This window comes from Octopus bimaculoides, chromosome 16, assembly GCF_046866305.1.
Source record: "Octopus bimaculoides isolate indiv1 chromosome 16, ASM4686630v1, whole genome shotgun sequence".
Classification (NCBI taxonomy): Eukaryota; Metazoa; Mollusca; class Cephalopoda; order Octopoda; family Octopodidae; genus Octopus; species Octopus bimaculoides.
The window spans coordinates 1154376-1168918 of NC_142943.1; the positions used below are offsets into that span (position 1 = coordinate 1154376).

Here is a 14543-nt window from a genome sequence, read left to right on the forward strand (position 1 = left end):
TGCTGCTTTGTGGATGCATTAAACCTTTGTTGATGCAATGCCAATATTAGCATTAATGACAATATTGAAAGTGATACAATTAACAATGTCAATATTGACATAATGTCAAGATTGATATAATGTCAAGATTGACATAACAGTAATATATGACAATCTAGTTATCTATCAATTTTGCTTTGTTTGTATCAAATCTTTTTTATAACAATTGTTCTTTTCCCGTTGGTTTTTCTCAATGTATAATATTGAATTTCTATGTCTTATTGACTTAGTCTTGGAAAACATGGAGTTGTTGTTGTTGTTTCTGATTCAACAGACCAATGACCAAAGGTGCTCCAGCCATAACCACCCCATTTATTCACATAGCTATAACTCTGTCCTTATCTGAGTCATTATAATTCGTTTACGATTCCACAAGGACTGGTTCTAGCAGGTTGAATGACATCGACGGGCTGGCTCCATGATACAACATTATGATCTCAATGGTACCATTTGAACACAGAACGTCTGTGGTTTTGTGCAGCACAGCTCATTCACACCCATTGCTATGCATTCCAACATTGTTTTAAAGCAACCTTAGCAAAATAAGCAAAACAGACACATTTCAGTCTCTCTACCAATTATTGATGAAGACAGAAGAAGAGGAGGAGGAGGGGGGATTAGGTATTTAGAGAAAGCAATGATGGAGATAAATGATAGCAGCCAAGTAAAGAAGATTAATGTATTTATTGTGGCACCTGCAGCGAGCATGTTAAAGCCTGTCTCACTTTATCAATGAACTTGAGCAAATTTTGGTGTATTCTTTGGCTAATTCAGCCTTCATTAGTCAATCTTAGAAATTTATGTTTCTTCAGATCAACTTTCATCAAATCGGTTAATTCTAAATGTTCAGCTCTGAGAATGGCAATAGTTTCAAGGAAACACACTGTTTGGATTTTTCCTTCCGTGTGGTGGCTTTCGTCATGTTTGATCTCCCTGGCTTCACTGCACAGACTGAATGTTTCATTACAAAATTCAATACAAATTCTATGAAGAGAATCACAACAGGAAACAGTGTTGTTGTTGTTATTGTTGTTGTGATGGTGGTGGTGGTGGTGGTGTATGTTAAGAATTCAATAGCAGACTGACTAATGTGCTTTAAATATACCTAGAACATTCCATTGACCGTGGTCATTCACTATTTGTTTGCTGGTTAGACATGTATTTTAACAGCAGTTTTTTAAGGTTATTCAGGAATTTGTGTCTAACAATGTAAGACAAGTTTTAGGATTAAGGAGTTCCCATCAATACCATAGGGTTCTGTATTTGATCCTACCACACCAGGTGTTGGGCAAGTATCTTCTGGCCACTGGAGCTCAATACTTTGAGACTGTTTATATATGTATCTCCATTTCTATAAATTTCCCTGAAAACGCATCCCTCACAGTGGCACCTCAAACAAATGTCTTTTATCCTAAAAGACATTTGTTTGAGGTGCCACTGTGAGGGACTAAACCTAAAATTGTGCAATGCTTTTCTGCTCTAGGTGCAAGGCCAAAAATTTTGGGGGAGGGGGCCAGTCAACTAGATCGACCCCAGTATGCAACAGGAACTTAATTTATCAACCCCCGAAAGGATGAAAGGCAAAGTCGACCTTGGCAGAATTTGAACTCAAGATGTAAAGACAGACAATAAAATTGTGCAGTTCTGAAATGCACATTTTAGCTTCCCAGAGGAGAAACAAGCTCTGCAAGTAATAAATATGGTGTTTATGTCCAACCAATTAAAACGCCTCGGTTTGTTGATTAATTAACAAATATTCATAATAATTACAATATACCAGGTCAAAGGTAGGTTCAATGATGGGTAATGTGGGTCCCTACTTCATGACTGTGGAAGGGAATTGGTAGAGCAGTCATCTGTGATAGTGTTTTGTGTGTCTTTCTATCACTGGACAGAGAGGAAGTGACCAACAATACCTGACAAAATATAACAAAGTCACACAAAATGCACAGGTTTCAAATTACAGCACAAGACCAGCATTTTCAGAGAGGAGATAAGTTGATTACATCAACCCTAATGCACAACTGGTACTTATTTTATTGATCCCAGAAGGATGAAAAGTAATATTGACCTCAGCAGAATTTGAACCCAAAGCATAAAGGCAGGTGAAATGCCACCAAGCATATTGTCCAGCATGCTAACGATTCTTCCAATTTACCTCCATACACACAAGAAATGTTAAAAAGACATAAATTATAACAAAACACACAAAATGCAATAAATACATTTGGTTGCTTTAGTGATGCCAGCTATTAAAGGGAAATAATCATTTCATTATAATATGAGGTGGAATTGGAACTTTAAATATGAAATTAAGGAATCATAAAGAAAAAATGCCGAGAATTCATATTTTTAGTTTCCTTTCTTTTCATTTTGGTCACAAAGTTCTTACAATTTCTAGTTGGTGGTATAACAAAATTACAAAAATAACAAAACACACAAAACAGAACAAAAAATATACAAAGTATTAAAAAAAAAACCAACACAAATAATAAAACATGTGAAATATAAAGAAAATCATAAGCTATAACAAGACACACAAATATAAGAAAAAAAAATAGAAAATATAATTTATTCCATCCACAGAAGATACAATTGAACACACAGACAAGAATGAGATTAACTTTGGTTTGTACAGGAGTTTTGTTTGTTTCTTTTAGAAACTTCCTGTTTTAGGTTCCAACCTGAGAGATTATGAGCAGCATTATTAACTGTAGAATACTAAAAACATCACTTCAGCAGCAATTCCACTTGGAATTTTGGCATTGATTAACATGTCACAGCATTGTGTTCTAAGATAGGAAAACTATTTGTAGAATCAAATGATATATGTTCTATATCATCTGTGAGAAGAACTAATTCTGAATTTTGGCTGATAAATTGTAGCAATTGTTGCTGGCAAGTGATGTTGTGTCTGCAACAATAAATACATTTTTGAAACGAAGCGTATCATTTGAGCAGACGTGATTAATCTGTTTAGAATAACACCAAGTGAAAATACAGTGGTAGTGCCCCAGCATGACTACAGCTTTGAAGCTGAAACAATTTCAAGATTTCAAGATTTATACTAATAGACATTTCATTGAACCCTCCTGGCGCCAAGATGAGGTCTGAGCAGTAAAATATCTACATGAGTTTTATATCACATGCTACCATACATGTTACGGGGCTTTGTTATTGATTTATCTTTCGTGAATATTACTCCAGCAGACATGCTTGAACTCTCACAGTTAAATAGTCATTTAAACTGTATGGATTGTATTTGTCAGAAATAATGCTGAGGACAACCAGACAGAAAAAGGGAAGGGAACAAACTGAAGCAATAATAATCTGGAAGCTATCGGTGGGTACCAGTGCTATCACAAATTCATGGGAGAAAACCTTTGAACATTATCATATGTTGTTCTTGATTTTTTTTCCATAACCTTGATAGAAATGTTTATATTTTTAGTGTTACACCAGTCACTAAGTCACAAGTTTGGTGCAAGGGAGCAGTATTTAACTGATATTTTATTTCATTAACTGTCCACACTACTAATGCTGCTTTCTGTCCTCAACCAACTAGGGTCCTTATGGCCCTTTAGGGTCCATAAAAGATTTTGCCATTAAAATTTATGTGCAATAAATCAGTTATACTACAACAATATACAAAATATTTTGTTAAGTTCTTTCATATGATAACTAATAATATCTAACAATAAAAATATCATAGAATTTTTTAAACATTGAATAGCTGTGGGGGTCCATCTGAATAAAACAGGGATCAAAGGGGATCCATTTGATCCATAAAAAACTGATTTAAAACCTTAAAACAAAAACCAAAAGCAAAACTTGGCACTGCATGGATTTGAACTTATCATGCAAGGATCTATAACCAGATAGCACAAGATTTAGCAATGCTCTACTGATTCTTCCACCTCATTCCATATTCATTTCCGCATGGTTTCTATACAGTTCTATATTTAAGAGATGAGCAATTATGCACATTATTTTCATTATTTACATTTGACAGATATTTGTCCCCCTCTCTCCCATTATCATACAACTGATGAGGGTCCCACAATTTCCCGCCGAAACAGCCACAAGGATGATTTGCTTATAGTGATCAAATGTTTATGTTGCTCACTCCCCTCATCAAATCAATATTACCTGTACAGGTGTGCTACATACATGATGTTGAAATGATTGCAGAGAAACATGAAATGCAGTATTTTGCACTGCCTGGCCTTGGAATTGAAACTATGATCTTGCGATCACTAGATCATGCACCTTCAAGAGAACACACACCATTACAATCAAACTGAACACAAGCCTATGAAGGAGCTTCTCTATGCCACTCAGACTGCTAGAAATAGTTGCTGAATACTCCACCCTCTAGCCACATCTGCAGATAAGGAAGTCTGAAATACCTTTGCTTACCGTTCTCACCTGCAGTTCAAAAACGACAGCTAATTAACACCACCTAATTAACCATTACCAAACTTACATTTAAATATTCGTTCCCTAACAGTTTTCATTTTGCTACAGAATGACTTTTCTTATTAATGAATAATGGCTTCTCACAGTCAGTTCAATATCTTAGAATATAGTGATGAAGGGTCAACGTATCTGCTGATATATCTACAAAGCAGCTGGAGGTGGCGGGATGAGGGAAATATGTAACATGAGATAGGTTTTTTTTTTTATTGTTTCTGATATTATTATCATCCTCTTCTGTTTTTTTTTAATATTAATGGCCCATGAGATTCCTGTCATTGACATCTTTTTTTTCCCTATAACACATCAAGTCATTGTGTCACTATCAAGAAACTTGTCATCCTGTAAGATTCAGATTTAACACTGCAAAATAGAGAAAGATATTGGTCTTGTGGTGAGCTGGGACTGTGTCTTTTTGTTATGCATATTTAAAGCTAAGTGCAAAGCTATCAAGTGTTAAGTTTCTGAGGTGTAGATATACTTCCTATGTTGTTAAAGTGGTGTACACACACACACACACGCACACACATCTGTTCATAGTCAAACATAAAATCACATTGAACCATCAAAGAAAGTGTTCTGAAGTTGATAGAACTGCTGGAAGTGAGCTACTAAATCTCCTTTAAATTATGCACTACAACTTAACAAACATTGACACATTGGATAATGTACTCCTTGATATATTTTGTATGGAATTAAGAATGTGTGACTGTGGTTTGCTTGCCTTTGATTGTAGGTTTGAGATTTCAAAGCTGAGCTGGGTTTAAATAATATCTCACTGATTCAAATATCTGAAACCCTTTTTATGTTTAACCCCTTTTATGTTTAAATGGAAACATTTAACTGGCCACATGCATTGGACCTTTGTAAATTGTGCAGATACGAAAACCTAAACTTCTTCGGGGGTCATCATGGGTTTGGACAGGTCTGGGCAGGGTTTATTCCTGGAATTGAAACAATTGACAATACCACAATTCTTTCAACTACAATTTGTCCAAACAATTTCCTTATCCTGCAACTATGGATTCATTACATATGGTAAGAAGCTTTACCTACCAGTCACATGGTTCCAGGTTCAATCCCACTGCAAGGGTCCTTTGGGCAAGTTTCTGCTATTCTAGCATCAGGGCAATCAAAGCCTTATGAGTGGATTTGGTAGATGGAAACTGAAAGAAGACCATCAAATAAATATATATATATATATACAGTTGAGGTGTGTTTTGTTAAGAACATATTAGATTACAAAGAGAGCTCGTTTACCGTTTATTCAACAAGCACACAGTGAAAATATCATATGCAACATCTTATAACATGGAGTAGTACATAGACAAATACAACAACCAGAAATTGAACACACAAACAACGTCTGCTGGTAGAGAACAAACAAATCAAAACTACACAGAATTTAACACCAATAACCAAAATAGACAACTGATAGACTGCAAAATCTCAGATAGTGTAAAAGACGGTGACAATATAGTTGAAATATGTCATCCAAAAAGTTACAACAAAACAGATTACTGATTAAACAAAGCCTTGGATGCTAGAAATCAAACAGAACATCATGAAAACAGAATCGATCAGAGCCATCAGATAAACATAAGAATACGATTAACTGCACATGCTGTAGAAAGTCTGCATGTCCACTCCTGAACCAATGTGCTAAAAAAACATAGTATATAAATGCATAATCTTCTTATACAGGTAAATCGTTACATAATTTAATTTAAATTTAAATCCTGTATGTACATTGATCCGTATGTATCAAAACATTTGTAGTGATTATTAAAAACTGCCAAACTGTTCTTACTCTTCCTTTCAACTCTTTTACTTTTTACTTTATGTATATAAATATGATTCTCAACCAAAACTGTCTGATGAATGGGAACATGAAACTCCGAGTAAAAGTTTTTGTGTTGTTTTTGCAGCTTCATTAATAAAGCATATTACTACATCTCTGGTATTCGAGTCCTATGTTTTTTTTCACCTTGTTTCACATTTATGTCGTTAATCTGGTATATACATGTGTGTGTGTGAGTGTGTACAAGTGTGCATGAGCATGCATGTGCGTATGTATGTGTGCATGCATGCACATGCATGTGTGTGTGTCTGTTTCCCACCACAACTTCGCAACTGGTGTTGGTATGTTTACATTCCTGTTAATTCAGCAAGTGACTGATGAATAAGTACCAAGCTTTTAAAAAATTCACTGTGGTCCATGCATTTGACTAGAAAACAGTTCTTCAAGGTGGTGCCCCAGTATGGCCACAGTCTAATAAATGAAACAAATAAAAGATCAGTAAAGAATAAGTGTTTCTCTTCATAATTTAAACAAAATTTAAGACCAAGCGAGTCAAAGTCAATATCGCAAATAGGCCATTAGCACCGATTTGACTAATTAGGTTAAGGGTTAATGTACTGACTATAATAAATTTTAATGAATTCAATTTCTTCTTTGATTTTTATTATAAAATGCTGCTTGGTGACTAATACTTGGTAAAGTTCTCGTGACTAATTTCCTTAGCAAAATGAATAAGAAGCAACATATGAAACCTTAATGATATTCCAAAAGAAAACAGAAAATCCCAGTTCACATCTCTTTTCTCTTCAAATATAAATCTTTATAGCATTTATAGATATTTATCTAGATTTATACTATTTTAATCAAAATAAGTTACTGCTCTTTATTACACACACACACACACACACAAATGCATACATTATATTCATATATATATATATATATATATATATCTGTGTATGTTTGCAGAGTTACATTTGTGTGCTTGTTGGTCAATATATATTTTTACGTGTATAGCTATTTATGTTTATATCAGTGCACATTGGGAATTCTCACACGTAAGGATACGCATATTCACAAAAGCATTATATTTATATAAATATATAATTCGAAGTAGCTTTGGCAAACACCAATAGGATGACACATTTACATAAACCAGTCAGAGTAAAAGTGAGCACCCTCAGGGCCGGGTTGAATAACCACAGATACCATTTTAAGATCAGCTACATGTGGCATTAAAAGAAGATGCAACAGCATTGAATATCAGCTGGTGATTATTGGAACAAATCAGGCTGAATCTTGAAGAAGAGAATTATTCTAAAATATTCACATAATATAGGTGTTCTCCTAGTCTTGAAAAGCAAAATTTTTGAATACTATCCTCATGAATGCAAACTAATTTTGGCAACATGGTCACGTCCATTTACGAGTGATTCATACAAAGCTTATGCACTCCAATCAAAGCTAACACCAGTCCAAGGGGGATAACTTTTCCATCTCTCCACGAATATTCTTCACTAAATTTTGTTACATGTTTTTTACAACCACTAAGCAACCAAATGTCTATGTATTTCTAGCACTAAAGAGGCTATGATAACTGAAAAGTTGTGGTTGGGTGATTAGAAGCTTGCTTCCCAACCACATGGTTCCTGGTTCATCCCATTGTGTGGCACCTTGGGCAAGTGTTTTCTACTATAGCCTCGGGCTGACCAAAGCCTTGTGAGTGGTATTTGTAGATGGAAACTGAAAGAAATCCATCGTATATATATATATATATATATATATACATATATATATATATATATACATCATCATCATCATCGTTTAACGTCCGCTTTCCATGCTAGCATGGGTTGGACGATTTGACTGAGGACTGGTGAAACCGGATGGCAACACCAGGCTCCAGTCTGATTTGGCAGAGTTTCTACAGCTGGATGCCCTTCCTAACGCCAACCACTCAGAGAGTGTAGTGGGTGCTTTTACGTGTCACCCGCACACATACATATATATATATATATATACATACATATATATATATATATATACATACATATATATATATATATATATACATACATATATATATATATATACATGTATATATATATATATGTATAAATTTGTGTGTGTGTATTTGACAGCCTTCACACCGTTGCTTAACAACCAATGTTGGTGTGTTTATGTCCCTCATAACCTAGCAGTTCAGCAAAAGAGATCGACAGAATAAGTACTAAGCTTACAAAGAATACTAGAATAGTAAACAAAGTTACAACAATATGTTAAATAAACATATTCTAGTGTCGCTATGAAAATAATTCTACCACACAAGTCTCCCAGATGCCAGGCTAAAAGATCGTTTCATCAGTCAATTACCTCTGACCTTTGTTAAAGCCATAATCAAAAGTCCATCGTTATGATTATTATACGAATAGTGTTAGTACGAACATGGTAGGCTCGAGTTCCTTTATTTAGTTGTGTAAAAAAAGGGGAGAAGTATTAATTACCTGGAGCAAATTGGATTTATAAATGGTCAGAGTGTGGGATCCTACAATTTGGTTGTGTGCTATTTTGACAATTGCACATAACTTCTGATCTGTAGGTTTATGGAGTTGGGGATGTATTCAATAACTTTTACCAGTTCAATTTTTATTTTTTATGGAATTTATTATTCTTCATTTGGAATTCGTCAAAGAATTGTCTTAAAGGTCATTTAGAGTAATAAAGTGACAAATTTTGGTCACCCATGTCATGGAACTGCATATTCATATTATGGTAGTCACATCTGAGCACAGTAAGAAGCAGAGATACTTTGTAATTGACAAGAATTTTGGTAGCTTAACAACAAATGTTGAACACAAATCGAAAGGAATACGTTTTGCTTTCAATTTGCTTGTCTGTCATAACCCAATGAATTACAAATCATCTGTACACAATATTGCTGTGTATATTTCTGTGAAAAACTAAAGATTAAGCAACATTGAGTGATTAATTTGAGGCAAATGTGAAGTGTTCTGTAAAAATACATTCATGTAATATAATTCTCATTGAACAGAGCTAATTGGAAATAAATAGCAACACTTGTTCTTAATTTACTGAAGCTTGAAATATATTCTGGAAAGCAGGAAAGGAAGTAATCATCTTGAAATTAAATGAAAATGTGAAAAAAACAACAACAACAAAACCCAGCCTTTTATAGCATTCTCTTCTATTTGCTTATTAACATCTGAGATGAATATTACCATTTCTAGAGAACAACAATTTTGTTAGCACCAGAAAGGCTGGAAGGAAGTTGAATGAATGTATAATAGATTAGACTTCAATATAATAGAAAGTAGATTGTCTCAAATAATTGACAACCCTTCTGTTAAAAGTGCTCAGCTAAATTTTCTACAGAAACAAAAAAGAAAAAAAAATGAGATAATCCTTCTAAAGTTTATAATCCATTGGCCTGAGTCCATTCACAAATTATCGATGAAATCAGTTCCTGTTAAGCAGGACTGGTCCACCAGTTATATCCTACAATGTAGTGTCAAATATAGCTAAGTCTAAAACTGACCGATAAATATACAGCAATGCCATTGTGTGAAATGATGTTTTTGTAAAGGCTGACCATGGAGGAAATAAAGCATCACTGGTGACCCTCACCCCCAAATAAAATAAAAAGCTAAACCCAAGAAGAAAAAAATGAGGTTTGTTTATCAAAGTGGAATAAGAAGAAGTTTAAATGTAATGCAAAGAATCTTTTTTACAGAAGAGATTCATTTGGTTTTGAGTTTAGTCAATTTTGGTCATAGTGAAAGTCAAGTCTGTTTAACGCATCCCTCCACTAACCCCTTTGTCTTTGGACGGTCCATACTTTACTACTCATGCCCACCCCCACCTAATATGTGCACAGTCCACATGTTACCAGCCATGTTATCAATACTCACGAAACAAATGTGGTGTGGCTGTATTTGACAATTAAATAAATGACCACCACCTCTGACCAGAGACAATTTGAATTCATAATGTTTGCATCTATGACAATGTAGCTGAAACTTTTCAATGGATCATTTCATTGAGCATTTGGCTTGAAGTGGTTCCAATGTAGTGTCATCAGCCATGGATCTCTTCCTCACAACAACTGAAAGCTTTGTGAGTTCTTTATGTGACAACTATTTACTTATTAAATAAAAACGGATATGTAGAAAAGCATAATTGCAAGCTATGGTCATCACAAGGTTGGATCTTGTATCTGGCCATGATAAAGTTTTAAGCAACAGAAGATTTAGTTGGAGAGAGAGAGAGAGAGAGAGAGAGAGAGAGAGAGAGAGAATAAAGAAAAGCAAATTGACAGAACCATCAGAGCAGGCAGTTCTGACAAAAGACTCTGACCAACAGCAACCATTCAAAGCAGCCCACATCAACCAGCCTCCGTAAGAATGCCATGGATGACAATGGCATTCTTGTAACGATGAACAACTGCAAGAGAGATTTAGAAACTCTGTTAAAAGCAAGCATTGGTGTGGCAGGTATCAGAGCATTCCTGAATGAAAGAATTATTCGAAGTAAAAATGCTAAAATTCCATATTGTCAAAAAATGTACTGAAACCTAAGAATGCTTTTCCTCTCTAGAAAAACCATTGACTGGATTGAATAATTTGCTGTTTCTGATGAGGAAATTCCTATATTTATTTACAGACCATCTACCAAAATGACTATTGCCTGTAGTATTTCTTTGTTTTTATCTTGATTTCTCTTTGTTTTTGGATTTAGATTGCAAGATTCTTGATGTGAATTTGTGAGGTGCAGCAAATCTTGTGATTTGGAAACTCATGGCAGACCTTGGAATGAGAAAGTATATCATTGATGAGGTTTCAAATTGTGATGAAAGGATATTAAGAAACAAACAACTGATTAATTGCTTAACCAACACATTAAACAAACAATCAATTAGTTGGTTGGTTAGATATTTAACCAATTGACCCTCAATAAAGAAGTGATATTGAACCAGTGTGTGTGTGTGTTATTATCATCATTGACATAATGACCCTCCAAAGATACAACAATATGTCTTTATTTCTCTTTCTGTCTTCTGTCATTTCATCCTGCTTTATTTTCTTTGAGTGATATCAACTATTCTTCTAAAATATTAACCTCTCTAATCTTGAAGGAAGAAAAAGCTATTGTTGCTAGAAGTTTCTTGGCAACAATCGTTTTCTTTCCTTTTCTTTTTTAATTATCAGAAGATAAATAATTATAAGAACATAATTTAAAAATGCATAAAATTAGATTACCATGGTAACTGTACATTTTATTTCAAAAAGAAATAGACGATAAAATTGAAAGTGATTATCAAACATTTGGAAATTTCCTGCACCCCTACCCCACCCCCAACTCCCCAGTGATGTACGTTTCAGCCTCCTTGGTTCTTACCATTGTAAAGTAATTATTTATTATTCATCAGAATTTTAAGTTAGGCTAAGTATACAGAGTTAAAGGTAATTTAATTCTTCAATAGATCAACTACAGTTGGGGGTATGGAGTAGATGATGGTGATGGTGATGGTGATGATGAGGAGGAGGAGGAGGGACAGCACTGCAGGTAGTGACGACAATGGCGATGACAATGACAACAACGATGATGATGATGATGAAGAGGAGGAGGAGAAAGATGATTTACGATGACAATGGTGATGACAATGATGATGATGACGATGATGATCAATTATGTGCCTGAATGGTGGAAGGAGGAAAAAGTAATTATAATACATATAGTATGGTAGAGAAGAATGATTACTGCTTCGACAAGAACTCAAAGAGAGAGGGGGGGAGAGAGTGTGAGAGAAAGAGAGAGAAGCTATGAAATTCTATTTCCCTGAAGAAATAACTTCATTAAAAATTAAGAAAAAATAGACAAATGTAAATGAGCGTGAATGTAAGTTTATATAGATATCTCTCTGTACACGTGTCTGTGTGTGTGTGTATGTATATATATATACATCTATGTGTGTGTGTGTGTTTTATGCTCATTTATGCTTAAAAATATGAGTGAGATTTGCAAGGGTCTATCAGAAATGTTAGGGACCCAGGTATGAAGGGATCTCATTTGCAGTCCCCATGGTTTTAACTTTGCGTTAACCCTTTTGATACCAACCCACCTGTAACTTCTCCTGTTTTTGTGGAATAAATTTCTTGATTTAAAGTGATCTAAATTAAAAGTTTCCATCAAAATTCCTCAGCAATTTATGCTCCAGGCACAAGCGTAAAGATAACTAAGTCAGTCTACAAGTTCCTAATTATTTTCAAAATTAATGGTGGCTCATAAAAAGCACCCAACATACTCTGTAAAGTGGTTGGCATTAGGAAGGGCATCCAGCCATAGAAACCATGCCACAACAGACAATTGGAGTTTGGACAGCACCCCAACTGGCCAACTCCATGTCAAACTGTCCAACCCATGGCAGCATTGCAAACAGATGATATTAGATGAGTAGTAGTAGTAGTAGACAGTATATTTTGACAAAAATACGCTAGTAAGAGGGTTAAAACATAGCCTTTTATTTTATACCCTTTATTATGTATGTACCAGTAATTCGCTCGTCTTGGATAAATTTGACCAAGATAAATAAAAATAAGATAAAATTGAAGAGATTCAAGAATACTATTTAACAATAGTTAAATACTCCACTTCAATATCCAGTGTAGGAGAATGTAAGATATCAACCTCTGGAAATGGAAGTGTATGTAATACAAATCAAATATATATATATATACATTATATATTATAGTCTGCTATAATGATTTCATAAGCACATATAAAACATCCAAGGATCATATAAATATGCTCAGGTCATATAAATATAAATTTAATATTTGCTTAATATTTACTGAGTATTAATTGAAACAGCTGTAAGTGAAGATATACAGACAGACAGATAGAAAAACAGACATATGTACCTAGGTTTATATATAGATATATATACTTAAATGTGTACAAACTCAAATACACTCACACAACACATTCACACACATATATACGTATATAAACATATGTCTACACATATCCATGTGAACATATATATATGTATGTGAATATATTTGTGTGTGTGTGTGTGTGTAGGCATGCATTCATTAATACAGTTTATTTTTATTTTACTCGGTTGTTATTCTTCTATTTTTAACCCTGTGGTGCCTTTTGTTAATAATTCATGATGCTTCAACCAACATGATCTTATAGAAGACAAAAAAGAAAACAAAAAAATAAGAAATATATAAAATGACAGAACCAAAAGCTTGTCCAAGCTCGAAAGATTCTTGAGGATTCAACACCATTATTGCATGCAGCTAATTCTAATATCTGGCAGATGTGGCAACTTTTTCTGTTTTGCTTTTAGACTTGCTAATAATATTTTTTTTTTCTGCATATTAATAATTTAGACATTATAAGGTGAAATGGTCAAATAGAACTCTTTATTTGTTGCAGAAATTTCTTTAACAACTGGATATGCTTTTCCTAACCATTGAACTAATTTGTTTCAAACAGGCAAACCATTAGAAGTAGAGTTAAGAAACTTGTTTAAGAGTAAAGCACATTGAGTGTTGAATCAGTGGGTCAGGTCTCCTTTATCTTATATTTATTGCTACTTTTACACACACACACACACACACATATATATATATATACACACACGTAAATACATATCTTTTATCTTTTATTGTTTTAGTCATTTGACTGTGGCCATGCTGGGGCAGCACTTAGTAAAAATGTTAGTCGAATGAATCAACCACAGTTATTTTTTTTTTTTTTTTAAAGCCTGGTACATATTCTATCGGTCTCTTTTGCTGAACCACTGACAGGGATGTAAACACACCAACACTGGTTGTCAAGTATGGTGGAGAACAAACACAGACATGAACACACACACACACACACATACATGTACCAAATCCGCTCACAAGGTTTTGGTTGGCCTAAGGTTATAGTGGAAGACACTTGCCCCAAGTGATACTCAATAGGATTGAACCTAGGACCATGTGATTGGGAAGCAAACCCCTTACCACACAACCATGCCTGAATTATAACAGAAAAGATTTATGTACCTCACAAAACTGTTGGTGTGTTTACATCGCTATAACTTAGTGGTTTGGCAAAGAGGACTGATAGAATAAGTACCAGGCTTACAAGGAATAAGTCCTGGGGGTCGATTTCTTCAACTAAAAGGTGGTGCTCCAGCATGGCCACAGTC

General features: G+C 34.4%; 1 long non-coding RNA gene across 1 annotated transcript in view; it reads right to left on the reverse strand.

Moving 5' to 3' along the window:
* Window positions 1–14543, reverse strand: part of LOC128249704 (uncharacterized) — a 171316-nt gene that overhangs the window by 103063 nt on the left and 53710 nt on the right. The window contains exon 2 of the long non-coding RNA XR_008265825.2: window positions 5572–5681. This is a non-coding gene — a long non-coding RNA (uncharacterized LOC128249704). The remainder of the gene's footprint in view (window positions 1–5571; window positions 5682–14543) is intronic.